At 43.7% G+C, this 16567-nt stretch overlaps 1 protein-coding gene across 5 annotated transcripts in view; it reads right to left on the reverse strand.

Moving 5' to 3' along the window:
• The window catches only part of kansl1l (KAT8 regulatory NSL complex subunit 1-like), a 99741-nt gene extending 87432 nt beyond the window's left edge, over window positions 1-12309 (reverse strand). The window contains exon 1 of one of the 5 annotated variants that reach the window (XM_059967428.1): window positions 11646-12308. The gene's annotated coding sequence lies outside the window, so the exon portion shown is untranslated. Of the gene's footprint in view, window positions 1-11645 lie in introns of all 5 variants that reach the window. The other 4 variants (XM_059967430.1, XM_059967426.1, XM_059967427.1 and 1 more) reach the window with 4 other exon arrangements.
• Window positions 12310-16567: the final 4258 nt, after the last annotated feature.

A 16567-nucleotide genomic window follows, 5' to 3' on the forward strand; every position in this document is an offset into this window, starting at 1 on the left:
TTTAGAACCCTCGGATGCAGACCATCTGGACCCGGGGATTTATTAGCCTTCAGTCCTACCAGTCTACTCATCACAGTTTCTTTCCTAATGTCAATCTGTCTCAATTCCTCTGATATCTTATGACCCTGGCCCATCCATACATCTGGGAGATTGCTTGTGTCCTCCCTGGTGAAGACAGATCTAAAGAATGCATTAAATTCTGTTGCCATTTCCCTGTTTCCCATAACAATTTCTCCCAATTCATTCTTCAAGGGGCCAACATTGTTCTTAACTATCTTCTTTCTCTTCACATAGCTAAAAAAGCTTTTGCTATCCCCTTTTATATTCCTGGCTAGACTGAGCTCATACCTGATTTTTTCTCTCCATATTGCTTTTTTAGTTAAGATCTGCTGTTCCTTAAAACTTTCCCAATCATCTGTATTCCCGCTCATCTTAGCCCTGTCATACTTCTTTTTCTTTAATGCTATACAATCTCTGACTTCCTTTGTCAACCACTGTGGCCCCTTCCCCCTCTTTGAATCCTTCCTTCTCATTGGAATGAACTGCATTTGCATCTTTTGTATCATGCCCAAGAATATCTGCCACTGCTGATCCACTGTCTTTCCTGCCAGGGCATCCGCCCATTTAACTTTGGCCAGCTCATGGCCAAAGTTCATGGCCTCATGGCTCCGTAGTCTCCTTTATTTAATTGCAACACTGACACCTCTGATCTGCCCCTATCCCTCTCAAATAGTAGATAAAAACTTATCATGTTATGATCACTACTTCCTAATGGCTCCTTTACTTCAAGATCACTTATCAATTCCTGTGCATTACACATCACCAAGTCCAAAATAGCCTCATTCCTGGTCGGCTCAAGCACAAGCTGTTCCAAAAATACATCCCTTAGACACTCCACAAACTCCCTATCCTGGGGTCCAGCACCTACCTGATTCTCCCAGTCCACCTGCATGTTGAAATCTCCCATAATGACTGCATTACCTTTAGCACATGCCAATGTTAACTCCCTAATCAACTTGTACCCAATATCCATGTTACTGTTTGGGGGCCTGTACACTACACCCATTAGGGTCTTTTTACCCTTACTGTTCCTCAGCTCAATCCACACAGACTCTACTTCCCCTGTTCCCAAGTCACCTCTTGCTAAGGACTGAATCTCATTCCTCACCAACAGGGCCACCCCACCCCCTCTTCCCATATTTCTGTCTCTACGATAGCACGTATACCCTGGTACACTCAATTCCCAGGCCTGATCCCCTTGCAGCCATGTCTCCGTTATCCCAACAATATCGTAGTTCCCCATTTTCATCTGAGCTTCAAGCTCATCTGTCTTATTTCTGACACTACGCGCATTCAAGTATAGAATTCTTAGCCCATTCCTCCTCTCTTTGCTTAAAACACTGTCTACTGTACCTAACCCAGCTCCTTGAACTTCCATCGGGTAAACTGCACCCTGAATTTTGATGACCTTCTCAAGATCACCCAAACCTTGTACACATTTAACCCCATGCACCTTCTGACCAACCCTCTGGATCTGGATCTCTGCCCCCTGCACATCTAGTTTAAACCCCCACGAGCAGCACTGGCAAATACTCCTGCAAGAATGTTAGTACCCCTCCGGTTCAGATGTAGACCATCCCTTCGAAACAGATCCCAATGTCCCTGGAACAAAGACCAATTATCCAAAAACCTGAACCCTTCCTTCCTGCACCATGCTCTCAGCCTCGTATTAATGTGCATAATCATTCTATTCTTCGCCTCACTCGCATGTGGCACAGGTAGCAATCCCGAGATTGTCACCCTGGAGGTCCTGCCTTTCAGCTTCACTCCTAACTCCCTGAACTCTCTAAGCAGGACCCCCTCACTCACCTTACCTACATCATTGGTCCCTACATGGACCACTACATCTGGGTTCATGCCCTCATTCTCAAGAATAGCCTGCACCCGATCTGAGATGTCCCGGACCCTGGCACCAGGGAGGCAACATACCATCCGAGACTCCCGATCTGCCCCACAAAATCTCCTATCTGCCCCCCTAACTATAGAGTCCCCTAAAACTATCGCTCTCTTCTCTTCCCTCCTCCCCTTTCTAGTTGAGGGTTCAACCTCTGTGCCAGAGGCAGGACCACTACAACTCATTCCTGGTAGGTCATCCCCATCAACAGTATCCAGTACGGTATACTTATTGTTAATGGGAATGGCCACAGGGGTGCTCTGCTCTCTTTGCCTGCTCCCCCTGCCTCTCTGGACCGTCACCCATCTGCCTACTTCTTGGTTTTTTGGTGTGACTACCTCCTGGTAACTCCTATCTATCTCTGCCTCCACCTCCCGAATGATCCGTACTTCATCCAGCTCCTGCTCCAACTCCCTAACTCGGTCTGATAGGAGCTGCAGCTGGACGCACCTTTTGCAGGTGTGGTCATCAGGGACAACTGTGTTGACCCTGACCTCCCACATACCGCATAAGGAGCACACCACTGCTCTGACTGTCTCCCCCATACCTGAACTGGATTAATAGAATAAGTCTAAAAAGCACCTAGCGACCTTACCTTCTTCCCCTCAGCGAGCAATCACACAAGCTTACCGAAGTCCCCTTACGCCGAAGCCCACTTAGCCAAAGCCCAGGACTTTGCTTCCACGGACTCCGCAAAGTTATCGACAAAAGATATTGACAAAGTTGCAAGTGCTGCAGCTAGAAGGAGAAGCAGCAGCTGCCAAGGTGGAAGCAGAGTACATAGAAGAAGCTGAAGGAACACATGATCTGGCCGAAATAAAATCTACTTCAGAAAGGACCAGATTAGAACGCACAAGCGACTATGTCCGATCTCAAATAGACAGGCAGGCTCGTCCTTCCTCTCCATACGTATTCGATAACATCCCATGCCATGAGGAACCTCAGGGAGGCCCAATTGCATCACTTCCATATGAGGAAGACAATTTACCCTCGCAACTCCGTGACGAAGTCGAGAATGAAAGAGCTGACAACCAATACTTCTCGACACCACACTTACAAGATTTGGAGAGAAGAGTTGCAGAGGTTGAATCCAGGACAGCAAATTCCATAAGAAATGTACGCCCTCAGTCATATACGCGCCAACGTATTTCCACAGCTCACATGCCGCTTACAGTTGATCCCACGATGCAGTATTTAGCACGACGGGATCTCGTCACTTCGGGACTGTACCGGTTTGACGATAAACCTGAAAATTACCGTGCATGGTACTCCACATTCGCCAACGCTATCAACGGAGTCCAGCTCAGAGCAACCCAAGAGTTGGACCTTATGGCGAAATGGCTGGGAAAAGAATCATGCGAACAGGTGAGACGCATACGTTCAGTGTACATCGACAAACCCGAGCTGGCCTTAAGCAAAGCATGGGAGAGACTTCGGGAGGGCTATGGGGCCCCCGAAATTATTGAAGTGGCGCAATATCGACGTCTGGAAAACTTTCCTAAGGTGTCAGCCACAGATCACATCAAGAGAACTCGAAGATTTACTCTTGGAGATCCAAGGCGCCAAAGAAGATGGCTACTCAGCTGGTCTAGTATACCTAGATACTCCATCCGGGATTAGACAAATCGTGGACAAACTTCCATTTGGGCTGCAGGACAGGTGGCTGTCCGTTGCCTTAGAGTACACGGAAGACCACGATGGTCGATTTCCTCCCTTTAAGCACCTCACTAGGTTTGTGTGCAGGGAGGCGAAGAAGCGAAACGACCCTAGCCTTGCGGGTCCAGGAAGCAGTACGATTTACACCAAGCCAGGTAGATCCTCTTTGAATACTTTCAACATTGATAAACCCGTCTCAGTGCTCAAGACTGAAGCCCTTGCAACTAACAACGACCCTAGCAAGTATTGTCCATTGCGTAACAAACCTCACCCCCTCAAAGGATGCAGAATGTTTAGGGAAAAACCCCTTGAAGAGAGGACGGCCCTTCTCAAGGAGAAAAGAATATGTTTTAAATGCTGTTCCTCAACCTCTCACCTCGCCAGAGAGTGTACGATCGCCGTGAAGTGTCCGGAATGTGATAGCACTAATCACGTTGGGCCCATGCATCCCAGCCTGTCACCGCAAACCGATAACGCTCCTTCACCCCCACAACAGGACGGCGGGGAGGAAGAGGCTCACTCCAGGACAACAGTTGTCAGCTCGAACTGTACAGAAGTTTGCAGTCAAGCTGTTCTTGTTCCAAGATCTGCCTCACTAAGGTGTACCCTAAAGGAGCCAAAGACAAGGCCATCAAAGCCTATGTGATTCTGGATGATCAGAGCAATCGCTCACTAGTCAGTCCAGAGTTCTTTAAATTGTTCAACATTGAGAGTGAGCAGTTCCCATACTTCCTTAGAACTTGCTCAGGCAACATGGAAACCCAAGGAAGGAAGGCAGAAGGCCATCGAATCCCTGGATGGTAAAGTCGTCATCTGTCTCCCTCCGCTCTTAGAGAAATCATGAATAACCGCACTGAGATCCCGACGCCAAGTGCGGTGCTACACCAGCCAAATCTCCACCACATCGCCAAACACATCCCAGAACTGGACCCAAAAGCGGAAATACTGCTGCTATTAGGGAGAGATGTTCTCCGGGTGCACAAGGTTAGGCAGCAGGTCAATGGACCACACGACGCCCCCTTTGCGCAATGCCTGGATCTAGGCTGGGTGGTGATAGGAGGGGTGTGCCCTGGCAATGTACACAAACCGACGGTTAACACACTCAAGACCAATGTGCTAGAGAGTGGCTGCCATTCAATTTTTCAACCCTGCACAAGTGTCCCGTGCATTAAGGAAGCACAACAAGACGTTAACAAGCATAAAGTAACTGACGAGACGCTGGGTCAGTCAGTTTTCGTTCAAACTGAGCATGGTAATAAACTGGCTCAATCAGCTCAAGATGCCATTTCCTTAAAAACAAAGGATGCCAAGGTCTTCAGAGATGAAGCAAAGAATGGGGTCGCCCCATTGCCTTTCAGAGAACCACGCCAGCGCTTGCCAAATAACAAAGAGCAGGCAGTCAAGCGGTTCACATCCTTACAAAAAACCCGGAAAAGGAAACCTGAGATGCAGCAACGCACCCGATTGACCCACGAGGTACTGTGCACCCCAATGGCAGAGGTCACAGCCATTATAAACACACGACCACTCCTACTTGTGTCTTCTGACCCAGAAAACCCCTTCATACTCTCGCCATCAATGTTCCTTACGCAGAAGGCAGGAGCTCCCCCTCCACCAGGAGACTTCTCAGACAAGGATTTGTACACAAAGCAATGGAGACAAGTCCAAGCTCTGGCAAATCGATTCTGGTCTCGCTGGAGACTGCTCAGGGACAAGCAAATCACCCGTAACAGCTGGCCAATGGCCAGAATCACTGCTACATACCCTAGTGGGGATGGACATGTCAGGAAGATCGAGTTGAAGACTACCGACCAAGGCGATGTGAAAATTTACCAAAGGCCAGTTACAGAAGTTATTCTATTTCTACCTAATGACTGATTAGAGACTAAGTTTTGTATTCTGTTCATTGTGACCTTACGAAGATCAGGCGGGGAGTGTGTTGTTTTTATGGCAGTTATTTAGTTTATAATATTTTCGCTTAGTAATTCATTTGTTAGTATTTTCTAGTTAGAATTAAGAGTGTTTAAAGTATATTCATTGCCTGTAAAATATATCGGCATGCAATGACGTCACATCTGGTTTCGCCGCGTCTTGTGGGAAAATACCGGTTTGAGATCAACAGGAGGGTGGGGGCTCACCACGAGGCAGACCCGAGTAGAAGTTGTTTTGCAAGCATTAGAAATCACAGTGAGAGCAACGCTGTAAGTTAATAGATAATCGATATGTTGAATTAAAATGTTAACGCCGATCCTGTTAAAAGTAACGACGGTCGATAATGTTTATGTTTTCGTTAGTTAAAGAGTTGCGGATAGTTTGCATTGAAGTGTATTTAAAGTAGTCAATGGCGTAGGTAAACTCTGCCAGTATACTGCACTTTAATGTAATGTAGTTATAGTTACTTTTACAAGTATTTACAATGGAAATGTGATATCAAGAAAGGAACAAATACTGTATCAATCTTGTATTGTTTTATCAACAGTTTTCACCATATGTTAATGTGAAGAGTGAACAGTAAATGGTTAATCTTACTGTGACCTTGTTCTCATTGACTATGGTTTATCTCGGCGTTTAATTCGGCGTTTCAGTTACACCTGAACGAGAATGCTACAGTGACTGTGGAGGATCTAAAAGCATTAAGGAAAATCCCAGGAGGTTCTACAGATATATTACAAGGGTTACTAGGGAGAGAGTAGGCCCCCTTAGTAATCAGCACAGCCACCTACACTCGGTGGCCATTTTATTAGGTACACTTGCTCGTTAGTGCAAATATCTGATCAGCCAATCATGTGGCAGCAACTCAACGCATACAGTAAGGGGTTCAGTTGTTCAGACCAAACATCAGAATGGGAAAGACACGTGATCAAAGTGACAGACCATGCATCTGATTGTTGGTGCCAGATGGGGTAGTTTGAGTATCTCCAAAACTGCTAATCTTCTAGGATTTTCATGCTCAGCAGTCTCTAGCGTTTACAGAGAATGGTGCACAAAAACATCCAGCAAACAGCAGGTCTGTAGGTGAAAATACCTTGTTGATGAGAGGGGTAAAGAGGAGAATGGCTAGACTGATTCAAGCTGACAGGAAGGCAACAGTAACTCAAATAATCACACACTATAACAATTGCATGCAGAAGAGCATCTCTGAATGCACAACACATTACACCTTGAATTGGATGCGCTACATCCACAAAAGAAAACAAAGATATGCTCAGTGACCACTTTATTAGGTGTAGATGGTACCTGATAAAGAGGCCACAGAGTGTAATATCTAAGCACAGGAGGTGGGTGGGACTTTAAACAAATATTTCTTCTCTGTATTTAGTGAAGTGAAAATCATGGTTACTCAAGAGAAAAGTGAACCAAGTGTAGATGTTTTGGAAAACAGAACATTCATACTAATAGGGAGAAGGTATTAAGTGGATAAATCCTCAGATATGAACCAAGTATAGCTTTGGACTTCATGGGAGACTAGAGAAAAAATTATGGACACCCTTATGGACTTGCTTCATCACTGGCCATTGGTGAAGTTCCCAAAGACTGGAATATGCCTAATTTAAATATTTAAAGAAAGAATAACTTTATTTGTCATGTGTAATATGTTGCTTGTGTCAATAACCAACACATTCCAAGCTGTACTGGGGGCAACCCGCAAGTGTCACTGTGTTTTTGTTGCTAACATAGCATGCCTACAACTTATTAACCCGAACTCACACATTTTTGGAATGTGGGAGGAAGTAAGTACAAACACTTTACAGACACCAACTAGAATTAAACTCTGTTGTTACAGCTAGTAATGTAAAGTGTTAAGCTAGCTGCTATGTTACCCTAACCATTCCACTGTTTAAGAGTCACGGAATCTCAGGACAGTCTTCAGTGGTGAAGTTACTAGAGAGAATTCTGAGGCACAGAATCTACTGGTATTTGAATAGACAATTTAATTAGGAGTCAGTATAGCTTTGTGCATGGGAATTTGTTTTTCACAAACGTTTCAGTGTTCTTTAAAGAAGGGCAAGGTAATCAAAGGTGTGTATTTGGACTCCAGCAAGGCCTTTGACAAGGTCCCACATGGCAAACATAGAATCCAGGGAAAGCTAATTGAATGGATTTGAAATATAGGAAGCAGAGGCTGATGATGGAAGGTCACTTCTCCAAATGGAAGCTGGTCTGCTTCAGGGGTTGGTGTTGAGACCCTTCTTATATGTTATTGATAAAAAATTGTTTAGATACAAATACACACAAGGCTTGTTTGCAGATGTCACAAAATTAGATTACAGAGAAATGGTGATCAGTTCAGGAAGTGGGCCAGGGAGTGGCAAATGGATTTCAATACAGATAAGTGTGAGGTGAAAAACTCTGGACTTTCAAACCAGTGTAGGACTTATACAATGAATGGTACGTTACTAGGAATTGTAACGGAACTGAACAGTTGCACAGTTCATTGAAGGGCGCGGTATAGACAGACAGGGTGGTTAGCACACTGGCCTTCATCAGTTAAGGCACTGAGTATAGGAGCTGGGACATTATGTGGCAATTGTACAAATCATTGGTGAGGCTGCAATGGGTGTTCTGTGTAAAGTTTTACTCATCCTGTTACAGGAAAGATGTTGAACTGGAAAGAATGCAGAAAAGGTTCACAAAGATGTTGTCAAGACTAGCGAGCTTGAGTTATTGTGAGAGGTCTGCCAGGCTAGAACATAGAACAAGTACAGCATTGGACAATAATGTTGTGCTGAACCAACTAAAAAACAAATCAAAAAAACCCGAACACTAATCCCGCCAACCTACACCATCTCCATATCCTTCCATCTTCCTTACATCATGTGCCTACCCAAATGTCTCTTAAAATCCTCTAATCTATTTGCCTCTACCACCACACCAGGCAGCACATTTGAAGCATCCATGACTCTGAGTAAAAAAAAATTACCCCGCACATCCCCCTTGAACCTAATCCCTCTCATCTTCAATGCATGCTCTCTGGTATTTCAATCCTAGGAAACAGAAACTCTCTGTCTACTCTATTTATGCCCCTCATAATCTTGTAAACCTCTATCAGATCTCCCCTTAGCCTCTAGAAAACAAAAACAACCCAGTTTGAGTCTGTGGTAAAGAAGGCAAATGGAATGTTGGCATTTATTTCAAGGAGAATAGGACATAAAAACAAGGAGATAATGCTGAGTTTATAAGATGTTAGTCAGGCTGCATTTGGAGTATTGTCAACAGTTTTTGGCCCCATATCTCAGAAAGGATGTCATTGGAGAGAGTCCAGAGGAGGTTCACGATGATGATTCCAGGAAAGAAGGAGTTAAAGTGAGAAGTGTTTGGCAACTTTGGGCCTGTACTCACTGGAATTTAGACAATTGCAGGGGATCTCATTGAAACCTACTGAGTGTTGAAAGGACTAGATATGGTTGATGTGGAGAGGGTTTTTCCTATGGTGGGGTATCCAGAACTAGAGGGGACAGCCTCAAAATTGAGGAGTGACCCTTTAGAAGAGGTAAGGAGCAATTTTTTTATTCAGAGGGTAGTAAATCTGTGGAATATTCTGCCACAGACTGTAGTGGAGTCCAAGTCCGTGTGTATATTTAAGGCAGAAGTTGACCGTTTCTTGATTGGTGAGGGCATCAAAGGATATGGCGAGGTGTATGGGGTTGAGTGAGATCCGGGATCAGCCATGATAGAATTGCAGAGCAGAGTCAATGGCCTAATTCTGCACCCATGTCTTATGGTCTTATTAAAATCCATGTGGACAACATCCACTGCCCTACCCTCTTCAACCTCTTTCGTCACCTTGTCAAAAAACTCAATCAAGTTGGTAAGGCACGACTTGCCACGCACAAAGCCATACTAGCTCCTGCTCATTAGACCATGGGTTTCCAAATGTTTGAATTTCCTATCCTTAAGAATTTTCTCCAGCAATTTACCTTCAAATGACCTGAGACTCTCTGCTCTATAATTCCCAGGATTTTCCCTTCTCTTCTCAAACATGAGCCACTTGCCAGTCCTCTGGGACCTGACCTGTGGCTAGAGAGAACACAGATACTGGTCAAGGGCCCAACAATCTCATCTCTTTCTGGCCTTTTAAGCCACTCCTAACAAGCCTGATTAACTCTTAGCTAATTACGGGACAATTTACAATGATCAGTTAGCCTACCCAACTGTGAGAAGAGACCAGAGCATCCGGGGAAAACCCACACATTCTACAGGTGGAATGCCAGACTCCTTATAGAACAATGCTCGAATTGACTCTGAAACGCACCGAGCTGCAATATCATCACACTAACCGCTAAGCTACTGTGGCACCCAATGATGAGGAGGACAGATAATGTGAATGGTAACACCCTTTTCTCCAAGGTGCTATTCCTAGGGGGAATAGGTTTAGGGTCAGAGAGAAAATTATTTAAAAGGGATCTGAGATGCAACACTTTCACAGTATGTAATGAGCTGCTAGAAGAATTGGTTGAGGCAGGTACAATAACATAATTTAAAAGGTACTTGGATGTGCACACAGTGGGATAGGGTTTTTAAAAAATAGGACAAATGCAGGAAGTTGGGATGAGTTGGGTGGACAACATAAGTTGATTGGGCCAAAGGGCCTGTATTCGTACTGTATATGATTGATTAACAGATACACAATAGCCACGGTCCAACACTATGACAGACGTGCCTGAAAGGCCTGCTACTGTTTTCCTAAAGTAAAATTCTCATTTCTCAACATCATTTAACCTAGCTCTAAGAAATTCCACTTATATTGCTGTAACCTCTTTCCCTCTCACATGGTGGACAACTCTTCCACCATCCCCCATCCACCTGCATTAGAGATAATTTACAGCAGTGAAATGACCTAACCACCAATACATTTATAGGGAGTGGGAGAAAAATGGGAGTGCCGGGAAACAACGCATGCTGTCAGGGGAATAAGTTCAATCTCCAGACAGCAGCAACAGTCAACATTAATTTTGGGTCACTAGAGCTGTGCTTCTATAATATGCCATTACGCTAGCAATTTAACTCATTTATTGAAACCTCACAACTATTATTTGTGTGCTTTCTGTTCCAGAAGATATTCATCCCAACCTTTTCAACCACCGTTTGATACTTCCTATACGAAATAAAGACGCCTCTTAATCAACATTTCAATACTGTACTTCTATATCAATCATTAGTCAAACGACCTTGGCTCAACTTTCCTTCACTGCTCCCAGTTGATTCAGTCTCAATCTTCAAATTAATCCATACTATACATATACCTTCCTCTATAACAGATGATTTTAAACATCTGTATAAGTTAATTTCTTATTTCAGGTTATGACCACCCCCCCACCAGCTCCAGACTCACAAGCACAAGTAAAAGTCACTCAGTACCAGCCCTGTCAAAGTTCCCAAGCTCAGTGTTCCACTGAGATCTTTGTAGAACTCAGCCTAGTTCTTCATGAGACAGCTCCAGTGACAACCTACCTATTCTGGTCCCAACTTGCCCTTTATACTTCCTAAACTGTCCTGGGTAGGTCTGTAGTCTAGTGTAGTTTTTTGCTGTGTTTTTTTTTTACGGATTTCAGTCTAGTTTTTGTACTGTGTCATGTAACACCATGGTCCTGAAAAACGTTGTCTCATTTTTATTGTGTACTGTACCAGCAGTTATGGTCGAAATGACAATAAAAAGTGACTTGACTTGAACTGATATGTAAAAATCAAACTTCTTAATGTAAATACTCAATATTTCACAAAATTAAAAGGTGTAATTCTACCCTACGAGTATAAGGTACAAAGTAAAAACAATTAACTCTGAAGGAATTTAATATTTCTTGTTTCAGTAACGTAAGATCACTGTGAACCTATACATTTATAATTGGAAGCAGGATTTACAGTATTTCTATCTCGTTATTTTATCACGCAAGAGGAATATGCTCTCTCCCGATCTCCACTGCATTTGGGAAGTAATTATCAGAGTGCCGCCCCGAGTCTGGGACAGCAAGCCTTCTCACGACAGCACCGCGACCGACTGAAGGCGGCGACCCGAGCGAGCGCAGATAAACCTTACCACGTGACACGGCGCGCGGCCAGGCTCCGCCCTCCGAGCTTCACACTGCGAGCAGCAGAGTCGAAAAAAAACAGACGTGCCGCGCTCGCCTTCGGCTCCCCGGCTCATAAACACGCAGGCACTTCGGTCTCCGCCGACCCCCACAAGATAATTCTTTTGCGTGAAGACCCCTCGGCTACACAACGACGCTATCCATGCCCGTTTGGAGGACCCAGTGGCGAGGGCAGTCCGATGTTGTTGAGCGGACAGCAATGGCGCCTGCCGTGCCGAACGTCCTTTGCCGCCAGCGCCCGTCGTTATCATCACCTTCTCCTCGTCACCGCGCTTTACTAGGGGGCGGAGCAGCCAGCCATGACGCCACCGATTGATGCGCCGCACCGTCCAGTAGGGAGACACCACCCCGCCACATGATGCTAGAAATCGCCCAATTGTCGCCGACAAGGCGGAACGTTAAGCCGTCCATCACCGCCCTCCGAGCCAGTTACCGGCGAATGACAGCACTCCACTCAACCACGCCCTCTATGACTTGCAGCGTTAATGAACTGCACAGGTGGAGCTGCACTTGACAACACTATTGAATAACCTTAACAATACCCCCGCCCCCATCTCTGCACGCTCCGTGTTAAGCAACCGTTGGCGGTTTTCAACTTAAAATACAATTTAGAAAAACCACGTCGAGCATTTGTTTTGCATTTTCGGAAGTTAACCTCACCCAACAACTAGAACTTGTATGCGTGGGTGAAAAAAAAGGCAATACTTTCCCAAATTGCACATTTTCTAATATATGTTATTACAACGTGTTATTGAGTATAAGCATGCTTATACTCAAAATAAATTCACCTGTAAAACAGAACGGCAGTAACAACGTGACTGGTTGACCACTTTTAATTTACAAAATTAGCGACAAATCCACTAAATTTGTTCATGATGTGATTTTCACAACTTCAAACGTAGTGATACTAAAAGGAACAATCCCTTAATTACAATTGTAAAGTGTTACATTTCATAAAGTAACACGACGCACATACAGAATATATAATTTTATTACGAGACAAAAACAGATTCTGTATACTTGCAGTGAAAATTCAGATGAATATTTCATTTTTAAAAGGTTTGACGACATTTCTTCTCTATCTCACCGCCTCCGTGTGGAAGTGCTTCACTCTCACTCAACTCGCTTTCACACTGATGGAAGCCACTTCCCTCCCCCCAAAAAAAATTCGATATTTTTTTCTTATCAGAAGCAATATGAAGTTCAAATTGAGCCGCCGACACAAAAATGACGATTTTTTTTAAACTTATTGTCGAAGTTCAGGTCTTCTTACAAATAAAACATGTTGAAAATATTAGAGGTCACCAGAAACGAGAATCGGGAAAAGTTGAGTTTGACTTTATCATCTTGGCTGTAGATCTTGGCTGCATTCGGTTGATCCCCAACGGATTTCGGTGAATTCCGTTAAACACCTAATTGATCTTTAAAATCCGTTCAAATCTTTCGTTCCATCTTTTGGTTCTTAACACCCGACCAACATAATCACATCAAAAACCATGTAAAATCTTCCACCACGGAAACACTCTCTCTCCATTCCCAGGATCTCGTGACTACAACGATTTTATTTTCTCTAAAATATCGATGGGAGCATTCTAATCTGCCGATCTCTCTGACACACACGGTCGACCTGTGGAGCAGTAGAGTGAAGTCTAACGATTTAATCTTCCATTTAGTAGGAGAACTGAAAGGAGAGATGCTGGATACATGAAGATCTTGGTGCCATTGACGGAAACAGCCCCATAAAATCCTGAATAGATTTTTTTTGTGTGCAGTTCTGCTAGCCTCACTAGAGGCATTATAAAAAGGATGTGAAAGCTTTAAAAGAAGATGCAGATCCTTACCAGGATGCTGCCTGGATTAGAGAGCATGTCTTATGAATATAGATTGTACAAGCCAGGACTTTTCTCTTTAGAGTGAAGGAGGATGAGAGGTGACTTGATAGAGGTGCATAAGGTAATAAGAGGCATAGATAGAGCCTTCTCCCACCCCCCCTCCCCGAGTGGAAATGGCTAATACAAGGCGGGACAATTTTAAGGTGATTGATGTAAAGTATAAGAGGGAGGGATGCCAAAGGTAAATTATTTAAACAGAGTATGATGGGTGCAAGGAATGCCTTGCCAGGGTTGGTGGTATAGATAAACCCACTAGGGGCATTTAAGAAACTCTTAGAAAGACACGTGGATGATAGAGAAATGGAGGGCTATGTGGGAGGAAACACAAGGTTGATCTTGGAGTAGGTTAAAAAGTTGGCAGAGCTTTGTGGGCTGAAGGGCCTGTACTATACTGTACTGTAATGTTTTATGTAGTTCATGTTTTAGCAAGTAACTAGGAAGGGCTACTATGGCTTAGGTAAAGAAGGTGGCACTGTACAGTGATGAGACACCCACAGAGTTGGTTTATTTAAGGATTTCATTGGAGGCTGCTGGGAGAATACACACTAGGTGTACACACTTGGGATTAAAGGCTGTTCTTCATAAGAAAGGTTCTGCCTGTACTTTTTGGAGTTCAGAAGAGCGGAAGCTCAAGAAAATAGCAGCAGGAGTCAGCGATCCAGTCCTTCAGGCATGCCCACACTTTAATTTGATCATGGCTGACCTATGCTGATATTGACTCTACCTCTCCACACCCCTATTTCTCCATCCAATGTAAATACTTTTAATCATCCAGCTTCCACCCCCCAATAGGACAGGGAATTCCAGAAATTCAGCACCCTCCACCAGAAGAAATTTTTGTGTACCTCAGTTTTAAATGATCAGCCCCTTATCTTGTACGCGTGTCCCTTTGTTCAACACAGCCACTAGTGAAAACACCAAATGCTACCTCGTGAAGCTCGCTCACAATCTTATAGCTTTGGATAAGGTCACTCAACATTTTTCTAAAATACAAGTTCCACTGTCAGGAGAGCTCACCAGTGCCTCCACTTTCTGAGGATGCTGAAGAGAGCTTGACTATGTACATCTATAGTCATATCATTCAGCAGAAGTGCATTAAAGAACATCCTAACAAGCTGTATCACTGTACAGTAAGGAAACTGCACTGCTGCAGACAGGGAGGCTGTACAATGAGTAGTCAAAACTCCCCATCACATCACCAGCCTACCTGCTATTGACATATACACAGAAAAGTGCCAGTAATATCATGATGGATCTCACTCACCCTGCTCATGAAATGTTTGGCCTGCTCCCATTGGGGAGGTTGGGGTGGGGAAGCTATGTAGCATCCACATCAAGACCACCAGACTCAAAAACTTTCCCCAAGCAGCAAGGCTGATAAACACCTCCACCCACTAACCCACCCCTCCATTAGATTAGATTTAACTTTATTGTCATTGTGCTGAGTACAGATACAAAGCCAAAAGAAATGCAAAGAATAGTGTTATTTACAAAATAACTGTGAATAAAAACTAAGTGCTTCAGCACACAAATATAAAATCACTGAGACAGTACAATATGGGTACAATACTGTTTAGCGCCGTGATGTGAGGTTCAGCAGGGTCACAGCCTCAGGGAAGAAGCTCTTCCTGTGCCTGTTGGTGCGGGTGCCGAGGCTCCTGTAGCACCTACCGGATGGGAGGAGAGTAAAAAGTCCATGGTTAGGGTGAGATGCATCCTTGATAATGCTTTTCACCCTGCCCAGGCAGCGTTTATGGTAGATGCTCCCAACCACTACTTTATCATATCCTTATGTACAAACACTCCTGTTCCTAGCGTCACTTTATAGACATACAAAGTATATAAGCTATCACATGTATTTATATTTAATATTTTAATTAGTATTTTCCTGTTCTTTTGTTGTGTTTTTACTTGTGCTGCATCAGATCCAGAGTAATAATTATTTTGTTCTCTTTTACACTTATGTTCAGGAAATGACATTAAACAATCTTGAATGCAGGTTCAAACTACTGTCTCTTGGTACCATCCCAGGGCTCTCCCTTATACTGCTCCAATGTTACTAACTTTTTAGCTAATGGGATCAAAATTGTTCACTGTAATCTAGGTGAACCTTCACCAATACTGTTCACAACAGCAACAAAACCTCCCTATTTAAAAAATCCGTTTTGCAACATAGGCCAAAATGTCATCTGTAGTCTTAATTACTTGTTGGATCTGCCTGCCAGATTTTTGTGATTCCTGCATTAGAACACCTAAATTCATTTATTTGCAATCAGCCTCCAGCTGGATAATAACCTGCATGACCTTACCCTCCCACATTATGCTCCACTTGCCCACTCGTTCACTCAATTTATCTCCTGTTGCAGAATCATAATATCCATTTCACAACGTGCTTTGACCAATATAGAAACTTCTCAGATGGTTCCTTCCTCTGGTTCATTAATGTAAATAGCGAACTAAATGCAGTTCAAGAACTGATCTCTATGGTACTCCACTAGCTACCTCCTCCTAGTCTGAAAAAGGCCTATTTGTTCCAATTCTCTGTTTTATATAAGACAGACAGTTTTAAAAACCATTCTAACACACTGTCTCCAAGACTATGGACTTTTAATTTATGCACCTATTTCTTAAGTGGCACCTTATCAAATAATCTTTGAAAACCTAGATATGCTACAAGTTCATTTGTTTGAATATCTACTGACCCGTCTCTGAGCATCATAAGGACATGGATAAAGTGTAGGCAAATGAGACTAGCTCAAGAAGGCACTCTGGTGAGTATGGACGAGTTGGGTTAAAGGGCTTGTTACCCTGTCATATGAATCCACTTTAGAAGTCCTCTCTCATACCATTCCCTTTTCTCTCTTCTGCCTTCTGGAAATAGATGCAGCAACTTGAGAACTTGAACTTCCCCACTGCCATCAAACTTCCAAAACAATATCCTTTTCATATTCTTTCCTGGTGGTGTCACCACATCTTTG

Source organism: Hypanus sabinus, chromosome 4, assembly GCF_030144855.1.
Source record: "Hypanus sabinus isolate sHypSab1 chromosome 4, sHypSab1.hap1, whole genome shotgun sequence".
NCBI classification, from domain to species: Eukaryota; Metazoa; Chordata; class Chondrichthyes; order Myliobatiformes; family Dasyatidae; genus Hypanus; species Hypanus sabinus.